General features: G+C 42.8%; 2 long non-coding RNA genes across 2 annotated transcripts in view; one reads left to right on the top strand and one right to left on the bottom strand.

Annotated features, from left to right (window-relative positions):
• LOC144668857 (uncharacterized) overlaps positions 1–19480 on the bottom strand; it is a 73382-nt gene extending 53902 nt beyond the window's left edge. The window contains exons 1-2 of the long non-coding RNA XR_013573561.1: positions 19426–19480; positions 10543–10676 (exon numbers count right to left, since the gene is read on the bottom strand). This is a non-coding gene — a long non-coding RNA (uncharacterized LOC144668857). The remainder of the gene's footprint in view (positions 1–10542; positions 10677–19425) is intronic.
• LOC144668858 (uncharacterized) overlaps positions 1–23092 on the top strand; it is a 143021-nt gene that overhangs the window by 56387 nt on the left and 63542 nt on the right. Inside the window, exon 2 of the long non-coding RNA XR_013573562.1 lies at positions 15271–15357. This is a non-coding gene — a long non-coding RNA (uncharacterized LOC144668858). The remainder of the gene's footprint in view (positions 1–15270; positions 15358–23092) is intronic.

Genomic DNA, 23092 nt, shown 5'->3' with positions numbered 1-23092 from the left:
ACAGTTCCACACACACTGGCTCTCGCTAGGGTACATTTCCACACATAATCACTCTCACAAGGGGTACAGATCCACACACACTGACAATCACCATTGTATGGTTTCACACACACTGACTCTCGCTGGGGTACATTTCAACACACAATGACTCGCACTGGGGTACAGTTCCACACACAATGACTCGCACTGGGGTACAGTTCCACACATAATGACTCGCACTGGGGTACAGTTCCACACATACTGTGTCTCACTGGCGTACAGTTCCATACACTGAGTCCCACCGGGGTATGTCTCCAGATGTTCAGGCCCTGACTCAGACTCCAATTCCCCAATGTTGCTGCTGTTCGCTAGGTTATAATACAGAGGTTTCCCTGCCTTAAAGAAGCTTGTGCTATAAAATCAAGGGTGCTGGTAACCTCAACTATCAAGTAGAGAACAGAACTGGGAAACGGGTGCATATGAGACTATCATGCAGAGGCTAACAGAGATCTAACTGAATCTAAGTCATCTTAAAATGCTTTAATGCGAGAGGGGCTTGTAAACATGAGTTTTAATTAAGCATTTGTACAGGAAGCAGCAACTTGCCTCATCACGGAGCAGAATAACACACGCACACCGCCTGTGTTAAAAAGTGCACTTGATGCAAAAGTTTGCCATTTGGCTTCATCTCACTTCTTGCATTTTTTAAATATAAAAGAATCATCAATCTCACTAATGCCTTTGTAAATTTTCACTCAGTTATGACAATTGTACAACATGCCAAGTTAGTGCCTGTGAGCCGTCGAAGGAGTGGTGCTGCAAGGCGTTTGACCACTTACCATTAATTTAATATCTTAATGTTCCAAGAAATTAACCTACTGACGTTGATACACAGAGAGTATTATTTCAATGTGAAATCACAGGAAGTGCAGCTGTGTCTTTTTTCACACCAATGTGGCAGCACCATTCACACTCAGACTGGATCAGGGAGTTATCAGTGCAAGTTTGCACTGGGTGCTGTTGTTCGACAGGAGAGAAATGAAGCCCTGTCTGGGAACTTAGAGTAAAGGGCAAAATTTAAATTCCAGCTGAAATGTTACATATGTAATATGGGGATATGAACTTTCGAGTCAGCCCCTAAAACCCCTAATTTGCTCAGAGATTGCTAGCATGAGTCTGTCAGCGGAAACGTTATCATGCAAGATCAGAAATTTGATTAAAGTTACAACTAGTGATTAGTCATATTGTTGGACCAAATGAGATTAATGCAGAAGTTACTTGCTTGCTCTTGTCTTTACAGGCATAATTCATTACAAGTTCAGGCCCAGTTAAAGCAGTAAAATACAAAAGCAAGATACTGCAGATGCTGGAATCCTGAAAAAAAAAACCCAGAAAATGCTGGAGATTCTCAGCAGGTCAGGAAGTATCTGAGGAGAGAGAAACAGCGCTCTGGTGAAGGGTCATCGTCCACCTGGAACGTTCATTCCATTTCTCTTCACAGATGCTGCCTGACCTGATGAGTATTTCAGCATTTTCTGTTCTTATTACAGTTAAAGGAGTGCTGGGCTTCTTTCTACTTCAAGGTAACTGGCCTTCTGTTTCTGTACAGGTTAAGTACAGATAGAAAGCACCCTAAGAAACAGGGATGGATTGAGGTTTAAATAAGGCCCTCGCTACACAGCCTGGAGACTCCTGAACAACAAAACCCAATACATTTTCTCCAATAACCCATCATGGTTTAGAAACCCTCATTGAAGGTTTGTGTTCTTTACAATGTTCTATTTCAGAATATCCCTGAGCTTCTCCCATCTCCTCTTTTACTGTAATGTTTAGGGATTTGAAGAAGAAATTTTTTTGCCTTTAGTGAGGAGGAACATGGAATAAACATTCAGGAAGATCCCTATTTCTGCCAAAGCGAACAGCACAATGCAATATTGCTGTACCTGGCCACAGGGTAATTCACTCCTGCGGAAATTATTAATGAACCCCTCAGCTGTTCACACAAGGCTCCAAAAGGAACAAGCCACAGAGGATTTGGCGAGAGGGGAAATCAGGCTAAGGCAAGGTGTTAGAAGTTATGAGGTGGTGCATATGAGATGGTACACTCTCATAATCGAAGAGATGGCACAGCATTTGAAATTGGAAGGAATACCCGAGAGACCGAGTTCTCCAAGGGGTGGTTCATTGGAATGGGCTCAAATTCAGTTGCAAATAAAAAAAATTGGAACTAGAGGCAGAAAAAAAAGAGGAAAGCAAAAGGGCATTCCAAAGGGAACAGGCAGAAAGGGCATTCCAAAGGGAACAGGCAGAAAGGGCATTCCAAAGGGAACAGGCAGAAAGGGCATTCCAAAGGGAACAGGCAGAAAGGGCATTCCAAAGGGAGCAGGCAGAAAGGGCATTCCAAAGGGAACAGGCAGAAAGGACATTCCAAAGGGAACAGGCAGAAAAGGGCATTCCAAAGGGAACAGGCAGAAAGGGCATTCCAAAGGGAACAGGCAGAAAGGACATTCCAAAGGGAACAGGCAGAAAGGGCATTCCAAAGGGAACAGGCAGAAAGGGCATTCCAAAAGGAACAGGCAGAAAGGGCATTCCAAAGGGAACAGGCAGAAAGGACATTCCAAAGGGAACAGGCAGAAAGGACATTCCAAAGGGAACAGGCAGAAAGGGCATTCCAAAGGGAACAGGCAGAAAAGGCATTCCAAAGGGAACAGGCAGAAAGGACATTCCAAAGGGAATAGGCAGAAAGGACATTCCAAAGGGAACAGGCAGAAAGGGCAGAGAAAGAAAAAGAAAAGGGAAGAGAGAGGGCATTTCAAAGGGAGCTAAAAATGGTGAAATTAGAAAAGGGGGAAAGAGAAAAAGAGAGAAAATTCCAGCTTAAAATGCTGGCAGTTAAAAAAGAGACACCAGTAGGTGAGGCAGGGCATATTTCCAGATCAGAACCCAGTGGGGAGGTGTTTAAATTTGTACAAACTCTTCCAAGGTTTGAAGAAAGGGATGTTGAAGCATTCTTTATTTCATTTGAGAAGATAGCTAAACAGATGAACTGGCCAAAGGAAAACTGGACACTGTCCATGCAGAGCAAAGTGACAGATAGAGCACAGGAAATTTATGCTTCACTGTCAGAGGAGGTTTCTAGGGATTAAGATGTGGTGAAAAGGCCATTTTGAGTGCATATGAGTTGGTCCCTAAAGCACATAGGCAAAAGTTTCGAAATTTAAGAAAACAGCCTGGGCAAACTTAAATTGAATTTGAAAGGGTTAAGCAAAATAGTTTTGACAGGTGGATATGAGCATTAAGAGTTGAAACTACCTATGAAGTTCTCAGAGAGACCATTCTCTTGGAAGAATTTTAAAACTCCCTACCTTCGGTAATAAGAAACCATGTTGAAGACCAAAAGGTTGCAACTGCTAGACAGGCAGCAGTAATGGCTGATGATTATGAGCTGATCCATAAAACCAAAACTTTTTCCCATCACCCCCATACATTTGAAAAGGATAGAAAATGGGAGAGTGAAAGGAAGGCAAGTAGCCAGGGTAAAGAATGGACAGCTGGGAATGCCTCGAGATCTCCTCCCCAGATCAGGAAGGAAGGTACTGAGGGTGGAGGCGAAACTCGAAACACATGAAGTGTTTCCATTGTAATAAAGTGGGACACATTCATTCAGAATGCTGGAAGTTGAGAGGGAAGCCCAAGGGACTTATTGGAGCTCGTAAGAGTGAGTCCGAAAAGGGAACTCAAAGAGAAAATGCCATAAATCAGATTGTAGCTTTAACTACATATAAGGGTCTGGAGGTAAACACTGCTGTGAAGTGAATAAGGTAGGTGAGAGATATAAAGGGTTTTTGTCTAAAGAAAAGATAACCCCTTTTTCATCAAATGATACAACTAAACCCATAACTATAGTAAGGGACACAGGAGCTACACAAACTCTTTTGCTGGAGAAGGACCTAGTTTGCCCTCCAGTGAGTTCAATGAAAGCTAAAGTATTGGTAAACGGGATAAGTGGAGAGTATATCCCGGTTCCATCCTACAAAGTGCAATTGGAGTGTAATTTGTTATCTGGATCGGTGGTTATAGGAGTGGTTAAGAAATTACCCATGGATGGAGTTGATTAACTTCTGGGGAATGATTTGGCAGCAGTGAAGGTTATAGCTTCACCCATAATTACGGAAAGTCCGAGACAGGCTAAAGAGACAGAGCAGTTACAAGAACAATTCCTGGTATTTTTACATCGTGTGTGGTGACCAGAGCAATGGCTAAACAAAGTCCATCACCAGAGGCCAAAGTAATACCATGAGCAGATGTTAGAGTAGCTGAAGTTTTCTTTAAGGATGAGGATAATTCAAAGGAAGTGTTTGGCAGGTCTTCACTAATTGAGGTTCAGAAAGCAGATCCAAAGTTAAACAAGTTAAACAAGTTAGCACAGTCAACTCACACTGCAGCTGAGGCTGAAGGAGTTCCGGAGTGCTATTACATTAAAAAGGGAGTTCTGATGAGGAAGTGGAGACATCCTCACAGACCTATAGATGAAGAATGGATGGCTGTTCATCAGATATTAGTACCGCCCAAATATCGTAAGGAGGTATTGCGAGTAGCACATGAAATCCCTACGGCAGGACATGTAGGAATATGGAAAACCCAAGCATCGATAAACGGGCATTTTACCTGGCCAAGACTTCATAAGGATGCAGTGCAATTTTGTAAAACGTGTCATACATGTCAGGGAGCAGGTAAACCTCACTAGTTTATCAAACCAGCATCTTTAATACCCATACCAGTTTTCAAAGAACCATTCAGTGGGGTATTAGTAGATTGTGTAGGATCATTACCCAGAATGAAAGCAGGACATCAGTATATCCTTACAATCATGGATACAACAACCCAATTTCCAGAAACTATTTCGTTAAAGACAATTACAGCTAAGGTGGTAGTGGAAAACACAATGGCCTACCAGTTGAAATACAATCTGACCAAGGTTCTAGCTTCATGTCTAAAATTTTCCAGGACGTAATCAGCAATTTGGGTATCAAACAACTAAAGTCTACCGCTTATCACCCACAGACACAGGGAGCTTTAGAGAGACACCATCAGACTCTCAAAACCATGATTAAGACCTATTGCCATGAATACCCAAAGGAATGGAACAAAGGATTAGATTTCTTACTATTTGCTACCAAAGAATCTCTGAATGAATCTAATTGATTCTAACTGGCCATTCTAATTGACCTATGATCATGAAATAAGAGGTCCATTAAAAGTGATTAAGGAAAAGTTCCTAAAACAGAAAGACAAATCCTCCATGTTGGATTACGTGTCCATGTTTCTAGAAAGACTCACAGAAGCATGTAAGGTAGCACAAGAACACAAAAATTTCCCAAGCCAAAATGAAAGAATGCTACAACTAGAACGTTCCAAGCAGGAGATGAAGTATTGGAATTATTACCTTTGCAGGGTAAACCCCTGAAAGTGAAACTCGGTGGCCCCTACAAGGTACTTAGGAGAGTTAGTAAAGTGACTTATCTGATAGATACTCCTGAGCGTAGGAAGAAGAAACGGTTATGTCACATAAACATATTGAAGCAATATCATCGCAGAGAGGATGATAAGACAGAGCAAGTGTGCCAGGTGGTAGGAGAAATGGAGGATGACAAAGACATTAAGGGCAAGGTAGAAAGAGAAGTAGACAATGCCCAAAGCAAACCTCCTACAATTCGACTAGCCAATATGACAATACTGGGATAGTTAGACACTGTGATCTCATATCACAGTAGAAAAAGAAATTCTAGCATTGTTGTCTCTTCAACACTTTGAAGTTTATGTCTGATGCAATAACAATGAAACACTAATCTACACTGATAATAATCTGCTGGCATTCACTGAAAAGTTTAAAACTCGAGATGCGAAACTGATTAGATGGAGTCTATTGTTTCAACCATTCAATGTAAAGATTGTTCATATTGCCGGTAAATATAATGTGATCACGGATGCATTGTCCCAGGTGTAAAATACTAAAATAAGTTAAAGGGTTAAGAAATGCTGAAGATTGTATAAGGGGGAGGCAGGATGAATGAAAGTAAGTCTCGTCTTTTGTTGTCCATGTGTCACATACCTTGTGATGGAACACATTTTTAAAAATGGTGTTCCATCTTTTTTAAGGCTGGAGGCATGTAAAGAACATATCTTTTTATTTCTGTTGAACTGTTGTAAAGAACACATCTTTTTATTTCTGTTGGACTGTTGTAAAGAACATATCTTTTTATTTTCTGTTGGACTGTGGATTAGAATTACAATGGCTGCAGTTTAAAGGACATGCCCACTGGAACAGGATGAGAGATATATACAATGTTGCAGTCTTGGAACAGAGTGTGCCATGAAAGAAGGATGGTGCTGGAAAGGAGTCCTGGACCAAGGCAGCTGCCTGACAACAGCATTTTAATTGGCTCCTGACCAGGTGACCCAGGGTTTTGTGTGGTAACAGGGCAGCAGAAAGCTCCTGACCTGCAAAGAGAAAGCATCTAAAACCTCTTTCCCTCATATCTCTGTAACCTGTAACCTGCTCTCTCTCTCTGAAAGCCCCTATAAAAACGAAAAGGGGAAAACCACTGTTAGAGACATTGAAAAGCAAGTTCTCAACCAATGAACTAAATACTGAAAGTGCTGGAAGACTAATTTGTGTCATCAACAAGAACTGAAAGGAATTTGGAAAACATCAATCAAAATCAACTCATCAAATCCTGTACTCCGGATTGGTGTTATTGAACTGTTTGATCCCATCCTTAAAGTCCATATTTTGTGTGTCTTATGTGTCTTGTTTGTATGTGAATAGGGATTTAAGAAGGGGGTAGAGTTTAAGTTACAGTATTAGAAGTTAGCAGTTCATAGTTCTTTCTTTTAGACCATAACATGTAGGAGCAGAAGTAGGCCATTCGGCCCATCAAGTCTGCTCTGCCATTCAATGAGATCATGGCTGATCTGACAATCCTCAATTCCAATTTCCTGCCTTTTCCCCATAACTCTTGATTCCCTTACTGATTAAAAATCTATCTTTCTCAGCCTTGAATATACTTAATGACCCAGTCTCTACAGCCCTCTGCGGTAAAGAATTCCACAGCTTCACTACCCTCCGAGAGAAGAAATTCCTCCTCATCTCTGTCTTAAACGAACAATCCCGTATTCTGAGATTATGCCCTCTGATCCTACACTTCCCCACAAGGGGAACCAACCTCTCAGCCTCTACCCTGTCAAGCCCCCTAAGAATCTTATATGTTTCAATAAGGTTGCCTCTCATTCTTTTAAACTCCAATGAGTACACACCCAACCTACTCAGATTCTCCTCATACGAAAATCCCTCCATACCCGGGATCAACCTAGTGAACCTTCTCTGCACTGCTTCCAATGCCAGTATATCTTTCCTTGGATAAGGGGCCAAAACTGTTCACAGTATTCTATGTGTGGTTTAACTAGTGTCTTGTACAGTTTTAGCAAGACTTCGCTATATTTATACTCCATTCCCTTTGAAATAAAGGCCAACATTCCATTTGCTTTCCCTATTACCTGCTGAACTTGTATGCTAGCTTCTTGTGATTCATGCATGAGGACCCCTGAATCCCTCTGTGCTGCAGCTTTTTGCAGTCTTCCTCCATTTACATAATATTCAGCTCCTCTATTCTTCCTGCCAAAATGCATAACCTTACATTTTCCCACATTATATTCCATCTGTCAAGTTTTTGCCTACTTACTTAACCTGTCTACATCCCTCTGTAGACTACTTGTGTCATCCTCACCACTTGCCTTCCCATCTATTTTTGTGTAATCCACAAACTTGGCGATAGTACATTAATTTCCCTCATTCAAGTCATTATTGTATATTGTAAATAATTGTGGCTCCAGCACTGATCCCTGTGGCACTCCACTAGTTACAGGTTGCCATCCCGAAAATGGCCCCCTTATCCCAACCCTGTCTTCTATTAGATAGCCAATCCCTCTACCTATGCTAATGTACTACCCTCAATACCATGGGCTCTTCTCTTATTAAGTAGCCTTATGTGTGGTACCTTATCGACCGCCTTTTGGAAATCCAAATATATTACATCTACTGGTTTTCCTTTATCTACCCTGCTTGTTACCTCCTCAAAGAATTCTAATAAAATTGTCAGGCATGATTTCCCATTCATGAAGCCATGCTGACTCTGTTTGATTACATTTTGTATTTCTAAATGCTCTGCTATTACTACCTTAAAAATAGACTCTAACATTTTCCCAATGACAGGTGTTAAAGTGTTTTTTGCCTCCCTCCCTTTACCACTAATCTTTGCCATATTGTGTGTTTTTTTCCCTTTCATTTGATACTATCCTTAACTTCCTTGGTTAACCATGGTTGGTTTATCCCCTTCCTAGAACCCTTCTTCCTCACTGGGATCTTTGTTGTGAGTCATGAACTATTTTCTTAAACACCTGCCATTGTTCATCAACTATCTTTTCTGCTACTCCTTTCTCAGTCCACTCCAGCCAACTCTGCCCTTATTCCTTTGTAATTACCCTTATTTAAGTTTAGCACAGTTGTTTCCAACCCAGGTTTCTCATTCTCAAACTGAAAGCTTAATTCTACCATGTCGTGATCACTGTTTCCTGGGGGATCTTTTACTCTGAGATCATTTATTAAATCTGCCTCATTACACATTACCAGGTTCAAAATAGCCTGGTTCCTGGTTGGATCCACAACATATTGTTCTAGGAAACTGTCCCGAATACACTCTATGAATTCTTGCTCGTGGCTACCTCTGCCAATTTGATTTTCCAATCTACATGAAGATTAAAGTCACCCATGATTAATGTACTGCCTTTTTTATATGCCCTCATTATCTCCTAAGTTATTCTCTGTCCTACAGTATAGTTACTATTACTACTCCCACCAGTGTCTTCTTCACCTTGTTATTTCTTACCTCCACCCATTTGGATTCTACATCTTCCGATCCAAGATCATTTCTTGCTATCATACTTATTCCATCTCGTACTAACAAAGCTACCCCACCACCCTTTCCTTCCTGTCTGTCCTTTCGAAAAGTCACATCCTCCTGAATATTTAGTTCCCAGCTTTGATCTCCTTGTAACCATGTCTCCATAATGGCTATAAGATCATACCCATTAACCTCTATTTGTGCCTTTAATTCATTTATTTTGTTCCAAATACTACGTGCATTTAAGTAAAGAGCCATTAATTTTGCCTTTTTACCATTTTTTCACCCCTTCGACCCTATTTGCTGCTTTTTTTTATGCTTGCACACTCTGTTCCTTCCTGTCACACTCTGGGTTTCATTACCTAAATAGCTGCCCTGCAACGCTGCCATATCTTTTTGCTTTGTAAGCCTATGTATACCCTCTCCAGAACCCTCCCCCCACAACCCCCTCTATTCAGTTAAAAGCCCTCTCTGCAGCCCTAATTATTCGATTCACCAGGACACTCGTCCCAGCATGGTTCAAGTGAAGCCTGTCCCTCTGGAACAGCTCCCTTCTACCCAGTACTGGTGCCAGTGCCCCATGAACTGAAACTCATTCCTCCCACACCAATCTTTGAGCCATGCATTTAACTCCTTCCTTTATTTACCCTATGCCAGTTTGCTCGTGGCACAGGTAGTAATCCCGAGATTATTACTTTGGAGGTTCTGCTTTTTAATTTAGCTCCTAGCTGTTCAAATTCTTTCAGCAGAACCTCCTTTCTAGTCCTATCAATGTTGCTGGTACCAACGTGGACGATGACAACTGGATCCCTCCCCTCCCACTCCAAGTTCCTCTCCAGCCCTGAGGAGATGTCCTTAACCCTGGCACTGGGCAGGCAACACAGCCTTTGGGACTCACACTCACAGCTCCAGAGAACAGTATCTATCCCCCCTAATTATACTGTCCCCAAACACTAGTACGTTCCTATTTCCTCGCCCCACTTGAATGGCTTCCTGTATCACGGTGCTATGGTCAGTTTGCTCATCCTACCTGCAGTCCCCAGTCTCACCCACACAGCTTGCAAGCGCCTTGCAACTGTTGACAATTGAAGGGGCCAAGGCTCCTTGGAACACTACCCCCTGGATCCCCATACCTGCCTCACCTGCAGTCACACCCTCCTGTCCCTGATCACAGACCAAATTTGAATTAGCTAATCTGAGGGATGTGACCGCCTCCTGGAGCAAAGTGTCCAGGTAACTTTCCCTCTCCCTGACATGGTGCAACGTCTGCAGCTCGGACTCCAGCTCCTTAACTCGGATCCGAAGTTCCTCGAGCTGCGAACACTTACTACAGATGTGTTCGCTCTGGATCACCTTGGTGTCCAGCAGCCCCCCCATGCTGCAACAACAACACATCACCCGCCCTGCCATCGCTATCATATTTTATTTAAGTTATTAATTACTCTAGTATCCCTGCTCTTTACATTTTATTGTAATTATTTTTTTTTACAGCAGTATCGATCTTATACTTAAGCTATTTTAAAGAAAAAGAGAGAATAAAAGACTAGAGACCCAAACACAAACTAAAGACCTTACTTTTACTTTAAAGACTAGAAATACTCACCAATCAGCTGCTTTCCCTGCACTCGCTGTAGTTCATGACATCACTCCACCGCTGGTCTCAGTGCAGATAGGCCTCTGGATCCACCCTTTAATCCTCTCCTGCTCATCTCTTGCTCAAAATGTAGTATTTTGAGCCTTAGGAATAGAGCAAGATTCAATTCCTGAAGGCTGAAAAAGAGACACTTCCTACACACGTGGTCCCCTAAGACACAAAAAGTGTCCTTAAGTTCCCACAGGGCACAGGATTTACAAATAACCGATCTCAGCTGCCCATCAGGATTCTAAAAAATCTTTATTCCCTCTTTTAGAATCTAGTTATTATCTTGTATAAACTATTAATTAATGCCTCTAGATCTGCTCATGCTAAAACTCTTATCAATTCATGTAATACTACTTACCCTGTTCGAAATGTTATTAAATAAGCTAAACTCTACATTTAATACAGCACTGTATGGATTCCCAGACCTTGTTAAAACCATTGGCCTACCTTAGAGAGAAAAACAAACATTAAAACTCACCAATCAATCAAGTACCTTCTGTTCTGTAACATCACTCCTTGCTTTTTCTGGTCACTGATCAGGTCTCCTCCCCTTTCTCTCCTTTATTCCCTGCTGCTGCCTCCACTCAGGTCCACTACCCCCTCCTCTGATTTATCAGTGGTGTTAAGAGCCTGTAACATTGCTTGCCACATGACACTGGTGACCTATTGGATCCCATGGGTGAATGCCAACAAGTAATAGCATGCTGGTGAATGGAGCAATGGCTCAGGTGTTGGCACTGCTGCTGTGTCCACCCTTCCTATGAACCCATTCCATTTCCTCCATGTGATCGCCCCCATCCCAGTGACACCCACCCCATCCTTCTCTCCACCTCTCGCCCCTCTCCCTCAGCCGCAGGAGGCAGCACAGCTCACGTCACCTCGGCCATGTTGGATTGTCCCAATTCACTCGCACCGGGGGCGGATCAGAGGCTGCGTGACTCCCGGAGCCGCAATTCTTTCACCCCCTCCTCCCTCTCCCCGTCGCTCAGCACCGTCCCCCCGGGGAGGACAGAGAAGAGAGTGACGGAGGCACCCGGCTGTGCAGAGGGAGGAGCAGCACCCTCTGGAAGAAGGAGTGGCTGGGGCTCCGCACACGCTGCTGAAGGGCCACAGCGAACCATCGTTGGTCAGTGCCTCGCTAGACCCAGGGTCTACAGACACCGCCTTTCATTCCTGTAGATGACCGAGAACGAGTGTCGCCGAGGACTGCGAGTGTCTCGGGAACTGGTTGGCCACATCTTCCAGCTGCTGCAGGCTTTAGTGCCACGGGGACATGGAGGGCATCCACTGCCAGTGGCCCTGAAAGAGACAGCAGTGCTCAATTTTTACACCATTGCCTCCTTCCAGGGCTCCACAGGTAACCTCTGTGGGGTCTCACAAGCCTGTGACACCTGCCCACAACATTCTGGCAGCAATGACCAGCACCATCGAGGTTCAGGCATCAGTAATATGTCCAGGGAGTGTGAGGCTAGACTATCACTTTGGTCTGAAGGCTGCACAGAGCATAGGGAAGAGACCCTGGAGTGAGGCACCTTGTGCTGAAAGATTTCACATCTGAGTGACACATACACTGCTCATCAGAACAAGGGCTCCTTATGGCTCATAGGCAGGGAGATATTCTTGGGAGTTTATTGACAATAGTGAACATTGTGTTACAAGTGATTAATACCCATGCCCAGGCTGTGCAATTACATCTTCTTACCCTTCCTAACCCTGCCATTATATCTTGGTGCTCCCCCGACATCCACAACAGAGGTGGAGGCAGCCAGCTGACAGTAACACCCTGTCTGTGATGTCCTTGGGCTGAGACCTGGAGGGCCCCGGCCTGCTTTCAGGGTCCTGCTGTGTGGCAGTGGCACCCTCCTCGGCCTATGGAGCTGGAGCTGCTGAGGTCACAGGAAGAGGGGATTTGAATGGGCCGCACACCCCAGAGTCACCTGGATGGCCCCGGGATGTGCACCTTCTGATCCTCCTCCCTATGGGTGCCTCAGGGCCTCTGGCTGACTTCTCGAGGAGAAGGGGAAGCTGGAGTGAGATCGGGCTGCCCCGCACCCCTCTCGTGTACACGCTGTTGGAGGCCAACTATGACATCAGCATTGGAGTTCAGCTTGTGCAGCAGTGCAGGAACGATGCCTTGGACCAAGGTCTCCATGGCGGCCGCCATCCTACTAGTGTTGCCCTTGGTTTGTTGCCATGTCGGCACTATCACCTCAGCCTGAAGGCAGACGGACTCCTCCATCGTGCCTTGCAATCTGAGGAGTACAGCGGACACCCTTTCCTGATGTTCCCGAGCTTGCCTTTACAGCTCCAGAACTGAGGTATGACTGAGTCCTGAAGCTCGTCATCTGACTTGGACTCAGCAAATTTCTGGCCTCCAGCAGTCCTTCGAGTGCCGGAAATCTGGAAAATCCCTGCCTCCGCCTGCTGCTGAGGTGTGGAGGCTAGATCACTGAAAGTATTTAAAGAGGAGGTAGATAGATTTTTGAAATATCGGGGAGCTGGGGCCTATGAGGAGCTGGCACGAAAGGGGAGTTGAGGCCTGGGGCAGATCAGCCATATCTTATTGAATGGCTGGGCAGGCTTGAGGTGCCGAAAGGCCTACTCCTGCTCCTATTTCTCAAGTTCTTATGTTCTTTATGTCCACTATTGAAACGGCATGTTTCCCATAATGCATAATGGGAATGCATAATTATTGCGGTGGGATTGGGGTGATACAGTGTGGGAAGCTGCCATTATGGCCAGCGGGTAAAAAAAGTTGTTTTTCCCGCCCGCAACCGCACTTAGTTCAAATCTGGCACAATTCCACCCATAGGCTTTAATTCAATGAGGCCCCAGCACTGATCCCTCTGGCACTCCACTAGTCACAGCTTGCCAACTCAGGAAAGACCCATTTATCCCTACTCTCTGTTTCCTGTTAGATAACTATTTCTTTATCTGTGCTAATATGTTAGCCCCCACACCATGTTCTCTTATCTTGTGTAGTAATCCTTGATGTGGCATCTTATCAAATGCCTTTTGGATATCCAAGTACACCACATCTATGGGTTCCCCTTTATCTACCTTGCTTGTTACTTCCTCCAAAAATTCTAATAAAGTAGTTAAACATGATTTCCCTTTCACAAAGCCATGTTATTTCTGTCTGATCCCATTATGATTTTCTGAGTATCCTGCTATAACCTCCTTGATAATGGATATCAGAAATGTCTCTACGATAGATATTAGGCTAACCTAATAGTTTCCTGCTTTCTGTCTCCTTTTCTTGAGTAAAGGTGTAACGTTTGCTATTTTCCAAACCACTGGGACCCTTCTAGATACAAACTATCTGTTCAACGTCTCCGTCATGTCCTTGTTTTCATTGGAACAAAGGAGCAAGAATAGGCCATTCAGCCCATCGAGCCTCTCCACCATTCAATTAGATCATGGCTGATCATCCATCTCTACTCCATTTCTCCCATTATCGCCATTCTGATGATGTCATTAGTCTCCAGAAATCTATCGATTTCTTGAAGATAAAAACAAAAACAGAATTACCTGGAAAAACTCAGCAGGTCTGGCAGCATCGGTGGAGAAGAAAAGAGTTGACGTTTCGAGTCCAATGACCCTGTTTTTATTTCTGTGATTTCTTGAAGATGTTCAGTGATTGAGCTTCCACAGCTCAATGGGGTAGAGAATTCCAGATTCACCACCCTCTGAGTGAAGAAACTCCTCCTCATCTCAGTCTTAAACGGCCTACCCCTTATTTTGAGATTATGTCCCCTGGTTTTAGATTTACCAGCCAAGGGAAACAACCTACCTACATCCACCCTGTCACACCCTGTAAGAATTTTTTAAGTTTCAATGAGATCGCCTCTCATTCTCCGAAACTTTAGAGAATAAAGGCCCAGTTTCCTCAATTTCTCCTCATAAGACATTCCCACCATCCATGAGGTTAGTCTGGTGAACCTCTCTATGGCAAGTATCGCTTCCTTAGATAAGGAGACCAATACACAACACTCCAGGTGTGCTCTCACCAAGGCTCTATACAATTGCAGCAAGACATCCCTGCTCCTGTACTCAAATCCCCTTGCGATGAAGGCCAATTACCAGGTCCCCAGATTCATGCTCTAGAGGAACAGCACTAGCTTTAGTTGCTCTTTTCCTAATTAAATACTTGTAGAAACTCTTACTATCTGCTTTTATATTAGTAGCTAGCTTTCTCTCAGACACTTCTTTCTGCCTCTTTATTGTCTTTGGCATTCTTTGCTGGTTCTTAAATTCTGACCAATCTCCTGACCTACCACTAATCTTTACAGATTTGTACAGTTTTTCTTTTAATTTAATACTATCCTTAACTTCCTTTCCCATCACACTCTGGTTATCATTACCCAAATCACTACCCTGCTCTAGTACCTTGTGTTTCTCTTTGATTTACCAAAACGCCCCTCACATGATCCCTTCCCACCATCAGCCAGTTCACAACTCTTAATCCCAGCCAGGTCAAGCACAGGTTTCATATTTTCACTTTATCTCCATCCAGGCAGTTCGTCTCAGATTCAAAGAAGGAACACTCACCCATGTGCTAATCTGAATGATAAATATTTTGAGTAAATGCTTTGATGGATCCTGGAACATGATGACAGAATTCATATGAAAACATATCATTGCATCACAAAATAACACATCTTCCCTCTGATTCTGTTTCCCCTCTAGTGGTCAAAGCAGTGTCCTTTTAAAGGGAGCAATTTGCTCAGAATACTGAGAGGAGTCACGGACCAGCTAGAGATTTCACTGTCACAGGTAAATAGTGTAATGAACATTAGATTGATGCTTTTCAGTTATTCATAATAACATCAAATATGCTGTTGCTGCTTTTTTGTCTGACTCAAACAGTTTGATGAATTTTGTTAGTGACTTGCTATCCAAAGCTGCTGTCAATTTGTTTGTGAGTTCCAACAGACAGATGGAGAGTCTAAAACATTTCTGTAACAGCAAGTTGATAAAACCTCAATTTAGTGAGAAATTACACACGGTGTGTGGGCAGTCACCATGTCAGAGTCATTATGCCACAGGTCTGTCCTATTGTAAATGGTGCAAGGGCTAATAGTTAGGGTAGTTATTGAGGACTTGTTTCTGCTGAGTTGTTGTGCTTTCTCAATGTAAATGCTGCAGAAGAGGTTTTCTAATAATTGGAACACTGCTTGGTTATGAACACATCCTTCACATTTTTGGTAGCACACCACAATCACATCCTATCAATTACCCCAATTATATGACCATCAATGCTATCTGATGTTACACAGTAACAAAAACCCTAGTCTTACTTTGTCATTAAAATACTGCAATCTGATCTCCCACTATCATTAACACACCCTGAACCCTCTGTGCTGAACATAGATTTATTTATTTTGTTCTGATGGAAACTGGCTAAAATCCAACCAAGTATGACATCCCCCCTCTCCAGTCCTCTGACTGATCCTTCTCTGAGAGACTCTGGCAGGAGTTCCAGATTGTCAGAGATTCATTATGGATAGCAGCATCTGATATACACATCAACCTAATCTTAGAGCCAGCCTGGGATTCACTCTGCAAACTGCTCGATTGACCCAGTCACTGATTGTTGAAAGGCCGGGATATGATTTTCCTGTCAGACACTTATTTTAATTCAATTGAAAATGGAACTTTATTTGTAAAATAGTTCAACATCTCTAATGTCATTAAACAAGATTGTGCTACCTCACATAGAACCCTATAACTTGGGGCTAATCCATACAAAGATGATCATAACTAGTTGATATAGTTGTCAAGAAACAGGGGCCTGGAAATTAGGCCATATAGCCCCTGTTTTCAGGTGCTCGGTACAACATTGGGTTGCAGATCTGTAGCCAAATCTAAGGGGTATATGATTGTGAGATGGCTTGTGCATAGAGGCCTCTGCTTCTTGCCCCCATTTTCGGGACTTGGTAGGTGGCTACACAGTCTAATTTCTAGGATCCTATTTATTTACAGCTCTGGTTATAATATCCTTGTATGGCTAAGCTACAAATTAAAGGGTTCTCTGTGATGTAGCATAATCTGTCTTATTTGATGACATTGAAGATATTGAGCTATTTTATAAATAAAGCTCCCTGCATCTGAAAACCCTTCTTCACACGAAAAACTGCAGTGAAATGTTCTTATATCAGCATTGTTACTTGATTTGAGGGTCAATGAACTGAGAGTTCCTGAATGGGATATGAAAACGGCTATTGGTGATTGCAATTGTATTTATACACCTCGCTGTCAACTAGACTCAACCAGGAGAAACATTAAATGGTTTCCTGCCCTCAGAGATGCCAGACTCTCTGGAGCCAGCTTACTTCATAACTACACATGAGCTTCAGGTCTGTACATCAACACCATTTACCTGCCTTTGTCCCCTATCCCTATCCCTTGACACTGCTTTTGACAAAAAAAAATCTGTCAATCTCAGTCTTGAAAGCTCCAATTGTTCCAAGATCCATTGGTATTTTAGGAGAATACCACATTTCCACTACACTTTGGGTGGAAAATGCTTCCTGATTTCCCTCCTGAACAATCTCACAATAATTTTAAGATATCTGGATGCCTCAGGGGGAATAGCTACCCAGCATTTAGACAATGGAATCCTTTTTCCATTTGCTGTGGGCCCAGTTCTAGCTGTGGTGACCTTTGAGGTCGTTAGGAATTTTACAGTTAAAAGAAAAAATATAGTCCTCAGGCTCAAACTCAGAGCAGGGTTAAGTACACGCTGTCCAACTGAGCTTCCTAAAGGGTGGGAATTTACCCCAGAATCTTGGATTGAGAAAAATAACTATAGCAGCCGTTCCGAGCTGTTTCACACCCATCTTGGATTCAGCAAGAGAAGATTTTGAAGTTATGCTTTATTTATGAGATGTTTAAGCTGTATGTTATAATCCACCCTTCCTCTTCACCAAAAGGATAGAGATAACCTTGAGTTATCGTTCTCCTGGCTTGTACATCAGGGAGGGACAATATGGTAAGCTGCACTCGGGCCTGGGTTTGCACAAATGCCTCATTGTTCCCACTGATCCTGTTAATCAGCCTGTTATTACAAGTTAGGCAGTCATTTGAAATGCATTCTGTCATCTGCACACAGTTAAAGGCAAAACAGCTGCAAGTGTTTTAGAGAGAGAAAAATAAATTTGACAAAAATATGTTTTCTGTCCTTGGGTCTGGAAGTTTAACTTGGCAATGGTCCATTTCTTTGTGCTTTGAGTTACTCACTGTCCTGGGAATGTTCATGGAGTAACAACTGATGATCCAGCAAAAGCAAGTGAACACTTTATAAAATAAATTGGCTTGGATTTTAACTGGGCAGTAGGAAACCACGCTAATGAGTGAATATCACACCCATTGGCCCCAGAATGAATTCCGCCCAATTTTACCATTAAATCTGCTCACTGGCCATGCACCTGGAACCAGCAGGAGGCGATGGAAGCTGTTCGTTAGCATTAGGTAGGTGATGGAGTTGACATTGGGGTCAATTTCTATTTGCAAAGGGAGGGAAGTCTGTTGCAGGACAGGCTTAAGCTTATTTTGTGGATGCCTCATAGCCTCACAAGGAAAGTAAAAAAGTGACCTGTTGGGGCATCTTTTGGTTCCTCTCCCATTATCACCAGCTGGTAGGAGAAGCACAGGAGCTTCTCAATAAGCCACCATTTAAAATTACAGTCAGGTCCCATAGACTATCTCTGGGATCCAACATGTATCTGTAAAGAAGGACTGCACCAGTTTTAGGCTTAGGGTAGCAGGTTAAAATTCAGGACAACTTTCCAGTTGGTAAGTAACATGGGAAATTTTAACTGCCTATCTACCTCTTTCTGCCGTTTGAATAGGATAAAAATCACTCAGTGTCTGGACTAAGCAAACTTCAAGAATATTCTTTGGTCAATGTGTGGTCTAAAGTGCACTTTCAATAGTATAAAATCATGTGTTTCAGACTCCAGCCTTGTGATCACAGGAAGGCATGCAGCTTGGGCCAGGAGAGAACAGAAGGACAGGTACCTGCTCTCCCTGACTTTAACCTCTTACCGGATAGAACACAGCAATGTCAGGGGATGGACAGCAAGTAACTGACCCCTTCTCTTGGTTAGAGTACATGGGTATTCCTCCCCTCTTCTGCCCCATTTCACACCCAATTGCCCAATGTCTCTCTATTCTGTCCCATTTCTCTGCCCCTCCTATTTTTCTTCTCTGATCTAGAACTCTCACAGCTCCTCCATTATTCAAGCTTCTTCCAGAAGTATGGCTACCTCCTTTGTGTTGGAACATTTCTATTTCCATCAATAAATTCTTAAGAAACTAAAGCCTATTCCAGATTGAAAGCGGCTGCCATATGGGGAGATGCTCCAGATGAACTTTAAGGTCCCACAGTTCCAGAGAGACCATGTGATGTACTCCACAAGCTCACTGTGGAAGGGAGAACCTCATCAGGCCTGTAGTCTCCACAGAGGTTTCAGATTTCACTCGAAACAGTGGTAACGTCATTTCTGCACATGTTCCTTCCAAGCACCACTCCCACTGGGAGAACGGAACTGATTCAAAGATCCACTGCAGCCGATCCTCCTTTCTCAAACTGTCTTTCCTGGCTGAGTCTTCACAACCACCTACAATCTCTGAGCTTTTAAAACCCAAGTTTTAAAAATCTACCCTTGCCACTGCTTGCTGAAGTACCTCAATTTCACTCATTGGTTTTTCATAGTGTCCACATTGTGGCTTTCAGCCCATCGCTGAAACATTTCAGTTCAAAGTGCTTCCTGTGATGTAGAAGGTACTCAAATTGGATGGAAAGACATTCTCCACATTCTCTTTTTTCATGTTACTCACAGTAAGGGTCACAATCCTGACCTGAGTCCAGCTGCATGAATACAGCCCAGCATCCACAACACTGCAGCAAGACAACAGTGGGGCCATTAGACTGAGGCCTGCAGAGCAAGAATCAGCTAAACAGCAAACCTTTTATATTCAGCCTGTCAGACCATTCATAAAAGATTGTTTAATATCTGGTTTCCTGCTCCACAGGCAGTCTTTTGTGTGAGTGGTGTGGATTTATTGGGAATGAGAGAGCAGCCCTCCATCCTGACCTCAGGGAATTGTGGTATGGAAGTAGAGGCCCTGTGTGCTTTTTCAGGAATATCTGCCAGGAATGCATGAAATCAGACTCCGCATCAATCACTGGAAGAGTGCCTAGGGGGAGTACTTATTTTCCGGTTGCTAGATTGTGAGTGGAGTCTGGGAAATGTACAGCTGCCCTGTAAACTGGGTTCTTGTCACCTTTCAGAATATTGACTCTCCTGTTCAGATGCTCCTAACATTTAGTCCAGTTTTCAGGGGCTGACACTAAGACACACACAAGCGAAAATCAGAATAGTTCTTTTTCCACTTTGAATTTTTTGTGATATAAGTTTTGACAGGAAAAACAAAGCATGCTTTGGGAATTGTTTATTTCTGCAGTTTAAGTTGATTAAAGCAGTCATCTGTTTATTTGCTGTTCCGCATGGAAAATCTTCTTATTCCCCCAGTCACTCTCACCCTCTCTCAGCCCTAGGTTTATCTGGGGCCCTGCATTACCCCTCCACTTCTTACTCAGCCTAATCAAGAAACAAATATCGCCACTTACCCTATTCCCTATACTGCTTAGCTGTACAAAATACATAATCTTAATATGGTTGAAAGAAATGACTAGCACAGCAAGGTGAATTAACTGCTCAAACTAGATAGGGAGTGTAGGGTGTTACAGAACCTCAGGTAGGACTGGCTGGGTTGGGCTGTGAGATCTCCTGCCTAGTTGAGTGCTTTATGAACACTGACATACTTACTTGCTGACCTTGGCACTCACTCATCGAGCCTGAGTACTATTCCCCATACCTCATGGCCATGGGTCTCTATTTGCTTACACAACGCGTGTGTTTTTAAGCCTGTCAGTCTGCTCAAAATGCTTCTTGACCTGCCTGTTCACTGGCCTGCCCCTGGGTTTGCAGCTTACTGGTCACCCTACCTAAATGTATTTTTTTGATCATCTGTATTGTCACCCACACCGGATGGTGGTGTCCAGCAAGCTCCCTCACACAGCCTCAAACTGCATTTTCAGCAGGTGTTCCCTGACCCAAGTGCTGTCATATAATATCCCTCACAATTATTGCCCCCTGCATTCCTTTCTACAATGCTTCCTCCTGACAGTAAGGCGTCTAGTGCCTACTGAACTGACCCTCAGGCCCCAACTTTCATCTCAGTTACATACGAACATGGAACGGGAGTAGGCCACTCAGCCCTTCAAGCCTGCTCCGCCATTCAATAAGATCATGGCTGATCTGATTGTAACCTCCCCCCTACTCCTGATAATCTTTCAGCCCCTTCTTAATCAAGAATCTATCTAGCATTGCCTTAAAAATATTCAAAGACTCTGCTTCCACCACCTTTTGAAGAAGAGAGTTTCAAAGACACATAACCCCCTGAGAGAAAAAAATTTCCTCATCTCTGTCTTAAATGAGCAACACCTTATTTTTAAACAATGACCCCTCGTTCTAGATTTTTCCACAAGATAAAACATCCTCTTCACATTCACCTTGTTAAGACCCCTCAGGATCTTAAAAGTTTCAATCAAGTCACCTTTTACTCTTCTAAGCTCCAGTGGATGCAAGCCTAACTTGTCTAACCTTTCCTAATAAGACAACTCACCCATTCCAGATATTAGTCTAGTAAATCTTCTCTGAACTGCTTCAAACACACTTACATCTTTCTTTAAATAAGATGATCACAGTACACAGTACTCCAGATGTGGTCTCACCAGTGCTCTGTACAACTGAAGCATAAATTCCTTACTTTTGTATTCAATTTGCCTCATAATAAATAAGAATGTTCTATTAGCTTTCCTAATTACTTGCTGGTACCTACATATTAGCCTTTTGTGATTCATGCACTAAACTTAAATAAGGGCAATTATGAGGGCATGAATGCGGAGCTAGCTAAAGTGAACTGGCAAATGAGGTTAAGGAATATGTCAATACAAGTTCAGTGGCAGACATTTTAAAGGATATTTCAGAATATGCAGAATAGATACATTCCAATGAGAAAGAAAAATTCTAAAGGGGGGGCCCACATCCATGGTTAACTAAAAAAGTTAAAGTCAATATCAAACGTAAAGAAAATTACACAAAGGCAGATGGCAGGTCAGAAGATTGGAAAGAATATAAAGGACAGCAAAGAATGACAAAAAGATTAATAAGGAAGGAAAAACTAGAGTATGAGAGAAAGCTAGCTAGTAATACAAAGACGAACAGTAAGAGTTTCTATCGGTATTTAAATAAGCAAAGAATTAACAAAGTGAGTATTGGTCCTATGGAGGGTGCATCTGGGGAATTGATAATGGAAAGTAGGGAGATGGGGGTTGAATTAAAGAGGTATTTTGCTTTGATCTTCACTATAGAGGACACAAGTAACATCCTGGAAATAGCTGTAAATCAGGAAATGAAAGGGAGGGAAGAATTCAGGAAAATTACAATAACCAGGGAAGTGATATTGAGCAAATTGTTGGGCCTGTGGACTGACAAATCCCCAGGTCTGGATGGACTTCACCCTAAGGTCTTGAAAAAAGTGGCTAGGGAGATGGTTGATGCATTGGTTTTAATTTTCCAAAATTCCCTAGATTCAGGGAAGATTCCATTAGATTGGAAAATAGCAAATGTAACTCCTTTATTCAAAAAGGGAGGGAGACTGAAAGCAGGAAACTACAGGCCAGTTAGCCTAACATCTGTCATAGGGAAAATATTAGAAGCTATTATTAAAGCTGTTATAGCAGGGCACTTAGAAAAATTCAAGGCAATCAGACAGAGTCAACGTGGTTCTGTAAAAGGGGAAATCATGTTTAACCAATTTATTGGAGTTCTTTGAAGGAGTCACATATGCTGTGGATAAAGGGGAACCAGTGGATGTACTGTACTTAGATTTCCAGAAGGCATTTGTTAAAGTGCCACATCAAAGGTTATTGTGAAAAATAAAAGCTCATGGTGTGGGGGGTTAACATATTGGCATGGATAGAAGATTGGCTAACTAACAGGAAGCAGAGAATTGGCATAAATGGGTCTTTTTCTGATTGGCAGGATATGACAAGTGGCATGCCATAGGGATCAATGCTGGGGCCTCAGCTTTTTACAATTTATGCAAGTGACTTGGATTAAGGGACTGAAGGATTGGTGGTTGAATTTGCTGATGACACAAAGATAGGTAGGAAAGTAAATTGTGAAGAGGATGTAAAGAGGCTACAACGTGACAGAGATAGGTTAAGTGAGTGGGCAAAGATCTGGCAAATGGAGTACAATGTGGGCAAATGTAAAATCATTCATTTTGGCAGGAAGAATAAAAAGGAAGCTTATTATCTAAATGGTGAGAGATTGCAGAGCTCTGAGATTCAGAGGGATCTGAGTGTCCTAGTGCATGAATCACAAAAGGTTAGTATGCAGGTGCAGCAGGTAGTTAGGAAAGCTAATAGAATGTT

This window comes from Cetorhinus maximus, chromosome 28 (genome assembly GCF_964194155.1).
Source record: "Cetorhinus maximus chromosome 28, sCetMax3.hap1.1, whole genome shotgun sequence".
NCBI classification, from domain to species: Eukaryota; Metazoa; Chordata; class Chondrichthyes; order Lamniformes; family Cetorhinidae; genus Cetorhinus; species Cetorhinus maximus.
Note: the sequence above shows the minus strand (reverse complement) of the source record. Positions and strands in the feature narration are given on the sequence as shown.